The sequence below is a fragment of the Semicossyphus pulcher genome, unplaced genomic scaffold, assembly GCF_022749685.1.
Source record: "Semicossyphus pulcher isolate SPU_LCO1_2020_fin unplaced genomic scaffold, fSemPul1.0.p SCAF_20, whole genome shotgun sequence".
Taxonomy (NCBI): domain Eukaryota; kingdom Metazoa; phylum Chordata; class Actinopteri; order Labriformes; family Labridae; genus Semicossyphus; species Semicossyphus pulcher.
In genome coordinates this window covers 4,923,583-4,935,654 of record NW_027211694.1, presented here as the reverse complement: position 1 = coordinate 4,935,654, position 12,072 = coordinate 4,923,583, and the positions used below count along the sequence as shown (strand labels likewise).

The window sequence follows — 12,072 nt, the reverse complement described above, 5'->3', positions numbered from 1 at the left end:
CTGTTGAGTGTCTCCCACCTTCCAACCCCCCTCGACTGGTTCTCAGTCTACACTCAGATCTAAAGATTGTGTCCTCATCATGTCGTTGCAGAAGCCCCGGCACAGGTTGTTGAGCATGGAGATTGCGCTGCATGTTGCATTTGCCCTATCTGGGATGCTGTGAGGGAAATGAATGTCATTTGATATCTGCAGGTTGGGTTGGGGGGGAAATGGGATGTGGTTGCATAAATTCATCCAAGATTTTAGTCAAATAATATGTGCTTAAAGACAAACTGAAATCTCCTGAGAGATGTGTCAGCTTTATGTGAGGATGATTCAGATGAGAATTGTATTCTTCTGCATCCAGGGAGATGAAAGAGAGAGCTGGACAAATGCCTCCCAACAGAAAGAATAATTGTCATTATTTTGTGACAGAAAGTGTTAAAAAAAGACAGAAATGTGGGAAAGAAAATGTGAAATCGCAGCAGGAAACAGGAACTGTCTTCTATGAAGCCCTCACAAAAGCACTTGTGCAGATGGCTGCTGAAAGCCACAAAGGCAAACGCTGAGTTGCTAGCGACTAATATCACGATGACATGCTCATTGTGTTCCGATCGCGCTGTTTGTTATGCATGCATATTTAGCAGCGCATTGGAAACGATGGCGCGTCACTGATTTGTGCACGAGGTTGTAATGGGACTTGCTGTCACCTCGGCCTGCACTCTGTTTGTGATTTACATGGAAAGTGTTTAGAAAGACCCATCAGGAGCAAATAGGACCCAATACACAACCAATATGTGACATTAGTAGGTAATAAAAAAGGGATGGCACATGAAAACACCTACAAAAACAGGCATGAAATGCTCCAACTAGTCGAGGACACATCTGTTTTATTATATTAAACACTTCTGAATGTTTGTTTCATAGTATTGGATATAAGCAGCACAGCAGGAGGGTAAAAAAAACCTCACTAGCATACGGCTTTGAAATCTGTTTGCTGTGTAAACTGGAATTTATTTACCTTTTCAATTTCCATCCTAGTTGTGTATTCTGTTAAAGCATGACAGGTGCATTGAAATGTGACTGAATGGGCTGTCTGGGAATGCTGTCCTTTATATTCCAGCCAAGTAAACGTAATGGCTTTTAATCTGTGCATCAGACGGCGGGTAAATCCACTTTTCACAGTATGAGGGGAGAGAATGAATGCCGACCATCGCAAGTCGCTCTGCGTTCGCACCACTACAGAGCGGCGCGGGTTGTTTGCGTGGTCTCCTCCTGTGAGTTCTTTCACAAGTAGTTGTAGCTCCTTTGAACAGGGATGTTGTAAAGTTAGTCTATCCTCCATTGGAGATGGACATGGAGATCTGGGGTCCCCAGAGGATGATTCAGATGATCTAATGACCTTAGAGCCACCAGAAGGCATCAACTTGCCCTTAACCAACCTCATGGTATCACTTAAACCAATGGCCAGATTCATTTCACTTATAGGATGATCCATACTGATATTTGTACCTTCCTTTTTTAAGTGCTGTTACTGGGTAATAATTTACCCACTTCAGGCAGTTGTGTCCAACTGTATCTTGAAAGCCAATGTTTGAATTCCCAGTAAAATAGTTGCATTCATGGTCCCCAGATGATGATTGACCTTTTATCCTCAGCCACACAGAGCCCTTAAGTTACTTTAATCATGGTGTCGCATGAAGCAATGACTTCCTCTCTGTTTGTTCTTGATATTCATAGTCCTCAGAGGATGACCCATTCTGATTTTGGTAACTTCCTGAGCTTTTGTTAGGCGCTGGCATTGGGTTATATTTAAACAACGTCAGACAATTAGTCATCTTGAAAACCAATGGCAGCATTTCCAGAGATCTTGTTGCAGATATTCCCGGTCCCCAGAGGAGGATCTGTAATCATTTTGACTGTTGTGTCCATTGTAGATACTACATAATGATTCTGGCCTTTCTTACACCACCATAAAGCCCACATTTCATTTCACTCCCACCTGAAATCTAATCAACAGATTGCTTTGAAATATATTGAACACTTTCAGACTCTCCAGAGGATGAAGGTTTTTCATTTCCTCACGTCAAACCAGTCGCTGCGCTATGAGTAATAGCAATATTCCTGAAGAGCATGTTGTACATCCCAATGTTTCCAGACATACAATATATCCTTGCTGCCCTGAGGTAGAAAGTAATTGTCCCTGATGTGTTTATTTTAAGTTACACTTTATTTCACTCTGCCCAGACCGATGGCTAGTTAGCTAAACACCAATAAAGTCCTGTTTATTTGAATATCAAGCTATCATGTAAAACCAAAATGGACCAGAAGGAAGCCTTAATGAAGTCTAGAGACGAAACTGACCCTTGTGTTATGGCAGCCATAAATATGACGTCTTTTGACTTTAATTGACTGTTCACTCCATCAATAAAATCAATCAAGCCGAGCACCATTTAAAAGCCTTTATGGCGTTTTATTATCCCCTCGGGAGACATGTAGGACAGAGCGCAGACAGCAGCCAGACCTCCATCATTCCCCCACAAGTGCAGTCCTGGACGTCTTCCCACACCTCCACAGCAGGCATGCATCTGCTGGGAGGAGATCCCCAGCTGCTTCCTGTAACTGGTTTTCCAACACATGGCTGCTCTCCACTGGTCGTTCTCTGAATACGGCCAATTGAGTGTGAAAACAGTCCATTGATAATGGATATCTGCCACCCAGCCGCTGACGCAGATTACTGAGCTGATGGAGAAATCAACGGGTTGTTTGAGCTCATTGTGCCCTCTGATTAGACTTCAGGTGTGTGTGTACGTACAGTTTGTTCCCTTCAGAACACAAACATGTTTTAATCCCATAATGGATATATTAAACCAACGATCTTTAAATCCAATTTGTTTTCAGCTACTTTATCTTATACATTCAGCAGAGTCAGAACACCAGGAAGTATCTAACGGCTTAATTTGAATACTCGCACAAGATAAACAAACACGCTTTCTCTTTTCATGTTCGTCTCCTCCAGATCTGAGTGACTGCCTGGGAGAGTAAAGGAAGAATTTAAAGAGACACTACAGCAGGCATCTTTGATTTAAAGGTAAGGTTTTCCTCATCCTTGTAACATTATAGTACGCTATGTTTATTTCCTGTGTTGTTTTCCCTCCATCCATCATTTTATATTCATTTAAAGCTCGTTTATAGTCACGTTATTGCACTGTGATGTCGGATATTATGTCGTATAAGTTTTATATTTCATTAATATTCATAAAGACATAAAATAAATGGACCATAAAATGTATTAGCCCTTGTGGGAGGCCACCTTTTCATTTTAGCCTTCATGTTGGTTATAGAAAGCCACCTTAAATCTAGCTGGATGCACTCTGGTTGCTTTATAGTGTCATACATATAAATATTATAAGAATATATATATTCTTGTGGTGTGCAGGAGGATGGAAGATGAGGTGTTAAATGTTTAAGCCTGCTTTGACCCTTAAAGGGAGTGTTTAGAAGCAGATGCAGATTGTTTCCAACAAGCGTAGCCTCCACAGTTTGAAGATGGATTCCTCGCGTGTCCGATACATATGTGTTGAATAATGCCGTCTGATATATCAGAAGGGAAATAGATTCATAAGATGCCTGTACACTGCATCCACCTGTCATCATACGAGCTGTGTTATCAGGAGAGAAGGAGAAACAAGACGAGTGGTGTGTTGTTGGGAATCTGATTTCTCATGCTGAATGCTAAGTAGAGGAAGACTTTGTTGTTTCAGCGACACGTGACCGCATGAATATTCATGGGAATGTGTTGAATAACTTTTACAGTGAGAAGTCGGAACTAACGATCAAGAGAAGTTTAATTTGTTGCATCAGCTTCCAATTTGAAAGTGACAGAAAGAGTAAAAAGGTCAAATAATCAGATATTTAGCTGGTCTGAAAAATTTTGAAGTCCCTGAATGAGGTAACACAATGGTGACTGAGCCTATGGCCCACTGATGAAAGCCTTTGCATTTGCAGTATTACAGACTGGCAGTGTGGGGGCGACTTTGGCGGGAAAAAATCACAAGCGGCGCCCAGTTAGTGACGCGTTTTCCATCACCCAGCAGTGGTTGGTCTGCCAGAGAGGGTAGGCGGAGCTAAGCGGCTGCTTTTCCGCTCTCTGCAAGTGTTGCAAGTAAACAGTAATCTACTATGGCTGAACAAACAAAGAAAAGATGGATGACTACAGATACAACTTCAACAAGAAGTGAAAATCCAAAGAGAAAGAAACAAACTCGATGCTCAGATGAAGCAAACAGTCTAAAAAGGAAAGCGACCGTCAGCCAGGAAAATCAAGAGTTACAACCGGAGCCAACCGTGGACGTCACACATGCAGCACTGTCCGGATATCTGGGAAGTGTGCTCCCGAGCAGAGTCTTTATTCATTCCGACTCTGGCATATGTGCATTCATATATCCTGGTGGTTTCATTTGTGTTCAGTCGTGTACTCAAACCTGAAAAATCCTCCCTCCTTTGTCAAACTCCATATCCCCACTCCCAGCTTCTCTGCTGAAGTCTGTATTCAGCCACCGCTGCTGGTTCAGGCAGGGTTCAGCGGCTATTTACCGAGGCATTGTGACTGATTCTGGCCTTGTTAAATCCTATTTTGTCTTGCGAGTGCAGAGCTCTTTCTCCTCCAGGCATGTGAAGGTGGAGGCTGAAGCCGGCGTGCCGACTGGGGACCCAAAGAGCAGTCCAATTTTTCATCCTTATTGCCCGTGACACATCCAAAGTGGCAGAGCGGCATCCACGGAGAGACAGAGGACGGGAGAGAGAGGGAGGAAAAGTGAGAAGGATGCAGCTCAGATGGAGTGAGAGGAGTGTTTGTCGACTTCCGCCTTGAGTAGTCCCGAGCACAGCCTCAATTTGCTTTGCTAAAACAATGCAATCCACTGGCGTTCATTAGGGCAGACGAGGTTAAACCGAGAGTCCCAGGGTCCCTGCTTGTCTCTGACTTACTCCGCCTTCAGGCTTGTTGTTTAGCGGTGGAATAAATGCAGGTTTGAAGTCTTGAGAAACAGAAGATATGGAGTGTATTAGATTCTAATTCGCACCATTAGAAAGGCAAAATAAAGATGTGACCCTCAGCTTTGACAGGAGCTTTCTACAGGAGTTTTTTTTCTCTTATTTTCGTGACTCTTAGTTATTTACATCCTGTGTGGATTTGAAGAGGGGAGTATTCCTTTTCCTCATGGAAGCAGGAAGAAGGTGTATTTTTCCAAACACCTTGAAGGAATCCTGAAATGAATGAGCAAGCGTGTTAGACGCGTTCTGTCACATGCAGCGTAGTGACGGAGGGCCGTGAAGGGCACCGTCAAGGTGACTTCACGGGGTGACGGATAGACGGATGGGATCTTTTTCACAGGGGTGGGGTGCGAGTCCAAACACGGCCTACGTGACTGGAAAATGCTCACGAGAGAGATTTTCCCTCTGCTTTCATTCTCACGTTTGAGATTAAGATCTCTTGTTGTAATTATTGCTCGGCGAGGCGGCCTAATTCTGCCAAGTCGATAGCATCGCACCCGTCAGGTGCTGCAGAGGAGATCTGGCAGCAGCTGCTCATGTCCTCTACATGTTCCAGTGGGCTGCAGAGGAAGGTAATTTCACTGATATGTGATACATGTCTGCTGATCGGCTCGATTTTGGAAAGCTGCCAATCCCCCCCGCTTCAACGTTCCCTCTCTCGGGAAGTGGAAAAACGATGAAAGAAGATTTAAAAAAAGAAAAGGAAACCTCTTGGGTGTCTGGAATTTTAAACAGCTGTACAGTAAGGGCATCAATCACCCGCCGCAGCCCTGAGAAACATCTGTCTGGACGCCTTTCCCCCCCAAACACAGGTGCTTGACAGACAGTCAGAGTCAGTTCGCTCTAATGAGGCATTGTGCCGACATGAGCTGTACTCTCTGTTGTGCACAGGAAGCTATGGATCTAACCTGACTGCCTACATCAGCACACGGACAGAGCACTGATCCACCCAAATACCTGTTGGCAGTTTAATATTCTCAGAGGAATGTTTCTCAAAAAGACCTTTTGATACAGAAGGAGTGAGAGATTACATCAAAGCACTTACTGTTGGTGCTCCGAGTTCAGAGCAGCCACACGAGCTGTCTGAATTGAAGCCGCCCTGTTGACCCCTGAAAACATCCTTATAAAGATCATCCATCCATCCGTTTTCTTCCGCTTATCCAGGGTCGGGTCGCTGTGGCAGCAGGGTAAGCAAGTTAGCCCACACGTCCCTCTCCTCAGCAACGTCTTCCATCTCCTCCTGGGGGATCCCGAGGGGACCCCATGCCAGGTTGGATAAGTTATCCCTCCTGCGAGCTGGGTCTACCCCGAGTTAACGTCCCAGTTGGACGTGCGCAGAAAACCTCCGCAGGGAGGCGCCAAGGAGGCATCCTAATCAGTCGCCCTACCCACCTCAAGTGGCTCCGTTGGATGCTTAGGAGCAGGAAACTCGTATCAGCCGCTTGTATCTGCGACCTCATTCTTTCGGTCACTACCCAGATCTCATGACCACAGGTGAGGGCTGGATCGACTCGTATCTTGAGAGTTTCGCCTCTTGGTCGCCATCGGTCGCTAAAGATGATGAACACATGAAACATTCAAATTTATTTTTGGTTTATCCAACTTTGCTAGACGGCTTATCTGGGGTCCAAAACTCATGTTTAACAAGCTAAACAAATAGCTTCTAGCTTCTGTAAGGATTGTCTGCTTTTCTTCTACTTGCATAATACGAAGGCAACAGTTTTTAAATATTATTATATATAATATACATGTATTTTTTTACCATTTTGCCTTTATTAGTAAGGACAGCTGAAGAGAGACAGGAAATAATGGGAGGAGAGAGTAGGGAATGACATGTCGAGGACTGTAGCCTCTGTATAAGGGGCGTGAGCTCTACCCACTGAGCCAAACCAGCGCCCTGTAAGACAATTTGTGTAATGCAAAGGGCTACATTAACAAAGAAAGTAGTTGTTGGCACGTATAAGTGTGCACCCGTGTCTTGAGGCTGGTGTATAAACAGAAAATGAAGGACAACACAGTGAGACAGTTTCTTGAGAGATATTATGGTACCGGAACAGGACAGTGGATTACCTGAACAGGAGAGGAAGTCTCCTTCATCGTTAATGTAAAATGATTGAAAGTAAATTAAAGGAGACAGCACAACAGGATAGAAGAATAGAGGAAATACATGTCCTTTATAGCGTCTAATTAATTCCACGGTATTGATATATGTCCGAGCAGCTGCCGTCCCTGCGTTTGATACGGGCCTGCGTTTGAGCGTGTTGTGATTTGGAGTGTGTGCACTGAAGGTGCTGACGTGTGCGGAGGAGTCCACATTCACGTGTCAGTGTGAATTTGCCTTTGCATGGATGCTCGTGCAGCAAACAGGTACCTTTGGCGCGTTATCTCCCTGCTGCAGCTCATAGATGTATTGAAGTCCCAGCGCTGCGGCTTAATGCCGGGTGACCGAGAAGTGAATGATTAAATAACAGTTGCTGACAAATCCGAAGCTTTAGCGGCATCGGGATGAATTTAGTGCAAAGCTTAAAGGGACTTTTGGTGGATAATTAGTGTTGAGGTGTCATGTTGGGCCTCGCTTTGGCTTGATGTCTCAGTTAGGAACATGTGCGGTTAATTTGAGATTGCACTGGAGTTGTTGTTGGCGTGTTTATATGTCACTTTGAGATGTTTAGTGTTGTATCGTGAGTCTGCTTCCTGAGCTGCTGCGACTCCCACGCATGTCTTAACCCACCGCTCTTTAACCTCAGCTCATTCCTCACTTAACCACCGATCTACTCCACGTCACAGCGACACATAAAATAACTTGTGTTCTTCTTCATGATGGATCCCCTCGGTTGGAAGTTCCACATCAAAAAGGCTCATTTACGTCGTGCGTTCAGCCATAAATCACACCACTTTCAATAAATATACTTTCATTCACATCCATGCTAGTGATAACAATACACTGCAACATAATGTATGCCTCTCCCCTTAAGCACACACAGGCATGCCAGTTTCCATTTGTGTGATAAGAAGCACGCAGCGTTATGTGTTGTGATGCTGCTGTGTGACTTTAATCGGACGGAGCAGCATTTTTTCATGGGGCTTAATAAGGCAGAAAATAGTCTCTCAGGTTTTCAATTTCCATGCAAGAACTGCAAAGCAATGCTTTTAAAGTAGGGCGAGTTTTAGCGAACAGTCTGGAAGTTTCTCAGTCATCCAGGTCAGGGTGATTTTCACCTCTCATCTGAAAGGCTTCTTCAGTCCTGTCACTATTAAAGGTGACATATTTTAGCTATGCAATTGTTTTTCGGAGCCTCTCCTTCCTCCTCAAACGAACAAGCCGTTTTGCCGTTCAAAGGTCAGACCTCAGCCACGATTGGCTGACGGTATTTGGAGTGACCGTGTGCGATCCCACGTGAGGGAGGGGCCGCACTGCACTGTCACTCCAAAGTTGAAGGAAACATGGCTGCTATAGGATCGATTATTCGGCCTTATATGTACGAGCCAGAATCAACAGGAGGTATCGGAATGGTGGATTGAAATCTTGACAACGACTTGATTTAAAAAAACCTTGAATTATGCTGTTTTCACTTTTTCACCGTGAACAAAATGTGAAACCCGTGCAAATCAGAGAACATCCATTTAGAAGATATGGCCCCTTAAAGCTTAGAGTTATTTTTATTGTGGAAAGAGACGCAGAGAGTGTGGTGCAGGACCCTGACAAGAATGGGAGGGGTCTTGTTTCAGGGAGGGATTTTGCAAATTGTTTCATATGTTTGAAAATTGTTTAATTTCTTGGATGCCGTTTTAGCTCAGGGGTTGCGCGTCAGTCCTCGATGCGGCGGCCCCGGGTTCGACTCGCACTCTCTCCCCTGATTCCAACTCTATCCACTGTCCTCTCTCATCTCAATAAAGACATAAAAGCCCAAAAAATTAAATTAAAAAATGTTTCTTGTGCTAAAAAAAGCCAAAGCTGACCAATCAGAATCGAGTATTCACCTCAGCTGTGTAATAAGCAAATTTAGCATCTTCTTAAATTTCACTCTCGCTGACCTTGACGGCTCTGTGTGGCTGGGCTGTAACGGGGTGGCGAAGGTAATTTAATTACCAGACCCTCCACGGGCAAGGGTAATTACTGCTCTCTAAATCCCTGCTAATCCCCCTTCTGAGTCCTCTACACAGACTCGGCCTGGGGCGCTCCAACGCTGACTCCTCAATCCCGTCCCAGACAGGAGCCCTCCAAGAAAAACCCAAACACGCTCCTCTGTTAGGTGTGGTTTGTGTAAGATGTGTTCCCTCCGTGCTATACGGTGCGCTTCAGAGCAAAGGGCTCCACTCATCAGTTCTAAAGAATTCCGCGCACGTTGCTCTCCTCGTCTTCGCGTGCGTGAGTCAAGAGGACTCTCAGGTCAAAAGGGCCACTCATCTCTCCATAAGAATGTCGTAATTATCAGTGCTGGGATGAATAGGATGTGACCTCTGTGAGCAGCAGCGCCGGGTGACGGGAGTTAGAAGAGGATATAAGGCTACTGAGCATGCTAATAGAGCCTGCTCTGGTAAACAAGCAGGGTTAGCATATATAACATGTTCTCTGCAGGGTTTATGTTTGAAATAAGGTTGAAATAGGTAAATAAGGTAATCTCTGGAGCAGCATGCTACTTAATGCAGAGCAGAAGGCCAAACAATGAATATAAATAGTGTATAATTTACATATCTGACTTATATTTAAAGCAGCAGTAGCTCATTTTTGGCCACTTGGGGGCAGCAAACCAAGCTGTAAATTCAACTTACACATATAATAACCTTATAAAGTTGTTAGACATCTTAGCAATCATTTGTCTATTTATACATCTTGTTAACTTGGAGCAACATTCTCTAGCGCCCCCTGCTGACTGGCTGCAGTATAGGTAATAAAGCCCGCCTCCTCCATGTTAACAGATAGGACATGAGCCAATCTATAAAATCAAGATACACGTCAAATACGTTTTTCTCAAACATGGTTTCTGTCATTATCGTGCTGATTTGTGTCCAAGTGTTCATTTTTCTGACAAGTTTACTTTTAATTTGATGCTGTAAAAAGGATGATTGACAGCTCTGTTGACAAATCCGGCTCCTGCAGCCAATTTGTTCCAGATTAACAGAGTGGAGGATGAATGGCGGGAGGAGACGTAACTCAAACAATCACTACAGTCATTGAAGTTTCCATATCTGTTAACGTCTGCTTGTTAAATACGCTGATGTGTGGGATATTTGCCGTTTGTTTTCGCTAATTTAAGTGTGTGTTTTTGTTAGTGGAAGTAGCTCCACCCGCCGATCTCTACTGCACAGCTCTGGCTCCAAATGACTTCACCAAGGCGAGACGGCAGCGCCCGCCTCAGGGGTATTTTTGCTTCAATTTTGAACAATGAGAGCAGATGGAGATGCATCATCCATCTACAAAGACGGTTATTGATTGTTACTATAAAAATATTAAAATGTGCAGCTTTAATTTCCTTCCTTCTGAGTAACAACTTTGAGTTTTACTGCCACAGAATTGTCAACTTGCAGAATCTGAAATCCATCAGAGTGTTTTTTGTTTGAAGGCTCCCTTTGAAATGCAGAATAAATGTCATTTTCAAGGTCACCTTCATAATCGCCACATTGGCTTAATGATTGAGATACGTTTTATTGATTATAACAGATTATAAGAGATTCCACTGCTTTTAACAACCTTTATATCTGCTGTCAGTGTCCTTTAATGCAGCGATAAGAAATTCCACAACAAATTAAAACTATATCCTTATGCAGCTTTGACAAGACAATAATAACAATCATTTCACAAGAATTAAACAATGAGAATATAATTTAAAAATGCGCTAAAAAGAACAGAGAACAACAGCTTTATACATAAATAACAGTGATATGATGATTATACTGTCTGCTTTGGATGACTGTAATTAAATGTATGCAAATTATATTTGATTGACTAAACCATTCATTGTCCTTTAAGTAACTTTAAACCCTCTGAAGTTGTTAGCACTTGTTAAAAATGGAAAATGTGGTAAAAACAAGCAGCTCGGCGCTCCTCCTCTGCTCCTCCTGTCACCTCGGGTGCCAGCCAAACATCTGCGTGACATCAGTGCCTTTGGAAAGTGTCACTGACCCCAGCAGGTGTTGCGTGTGTAACTGTGTTTCCTGTGCGTGCGTGTACGTACAGTATAAGAGGCGTGCGTGAGAGTGAGAGGAGCCGGGTGGTTGGTGAAAGGAGCATCTGTGTGTATTGAAAAGAGTTCTCTGAATAGCTCCATATTTGAACAGCCACTTATCCACTGATAAGGCTGTAAGTGATTCGTGGCAGCTTCCTGCTGCAGAAGACAGACAGAGAGAGAGAGAGAGAGAGAGAGAGGGAGGATGAGGGGTAGAGGAGAGAGAGAGAGATTAAATGAGAGCATCAGTGGTAATTAGGGATACTTTCCTCTATTTGGGAGTGCATGTTTCTGTCTCAGAGAGAATTACTTCTGGATACTCTCAGTTGGACAAAGCAGTACAACTTGATGCTTTAAACAGGCAACAAGTAAGATCTGCATCCAGCCTGTCCTCAAGATACAGTCTCTGTTCGCTTCAGAACACCACGATGCCAACTTCAGGCCTCATGGGTTACGTCACGGTGGTTGTATCCACTAATCTCCCTCCATGATGTTTGGGGAGTGGGTGGTGGAGGGGAGTGGATCATATCTGACTTTCATGCAGGACACAAGAATCTCAGGCTATTGTTTTTGTGTTGCCATGACCTTCCCACGCCCTTAACCAATGGTTTTAGTATCTTAAAGCAGTAATCTCGAAGATCTCCGTTTTGTTCTCTTTGGCGGCACCTATGGCGATAAACAGTAACTGCGGGAGCACACTTCCCAGATATCCAGACAGTGCTGCATGTGTGACGTCCACGGTTGGCTCCGGTTGTAACTCTTGATTTTCCTGGCTGACGGTCGCTTTCCTTTTCAGACTGTTTGCTTCATCTGAGCGTCGAGTTTGTTTCTTTTTCTTTGGATTTTCTCTTATTTTTGAAGTTGTATCTGT

The 12,072-nt window shown here is 43.9% G+C and overlaps 1 protein-coding gene across 3 annotated transcripts in view; it reads left to right on the top strand.

The window, feature by feature from the left end:
• syt1a (synaptotagmin Ia) overlaps positions 1 to 12,072 on the top strand; it is a 178,489-nt gene that overhangs the window by 65,846 nt on the left and 100,571 nt on the right. For all 3 annotated transcript variants that reach the window (XM_069670820.1, XM_069670818.1, XM_069670821.1), the window contains exon 3: positions 2,999 to 3,070. The gene's annotated coding sequence lies outside the window, so the exon portion shown is untranslated. The remainder of the gene's footprint in view (positions 1 to 2,998; positions 3,071 to 12,072) is intronic.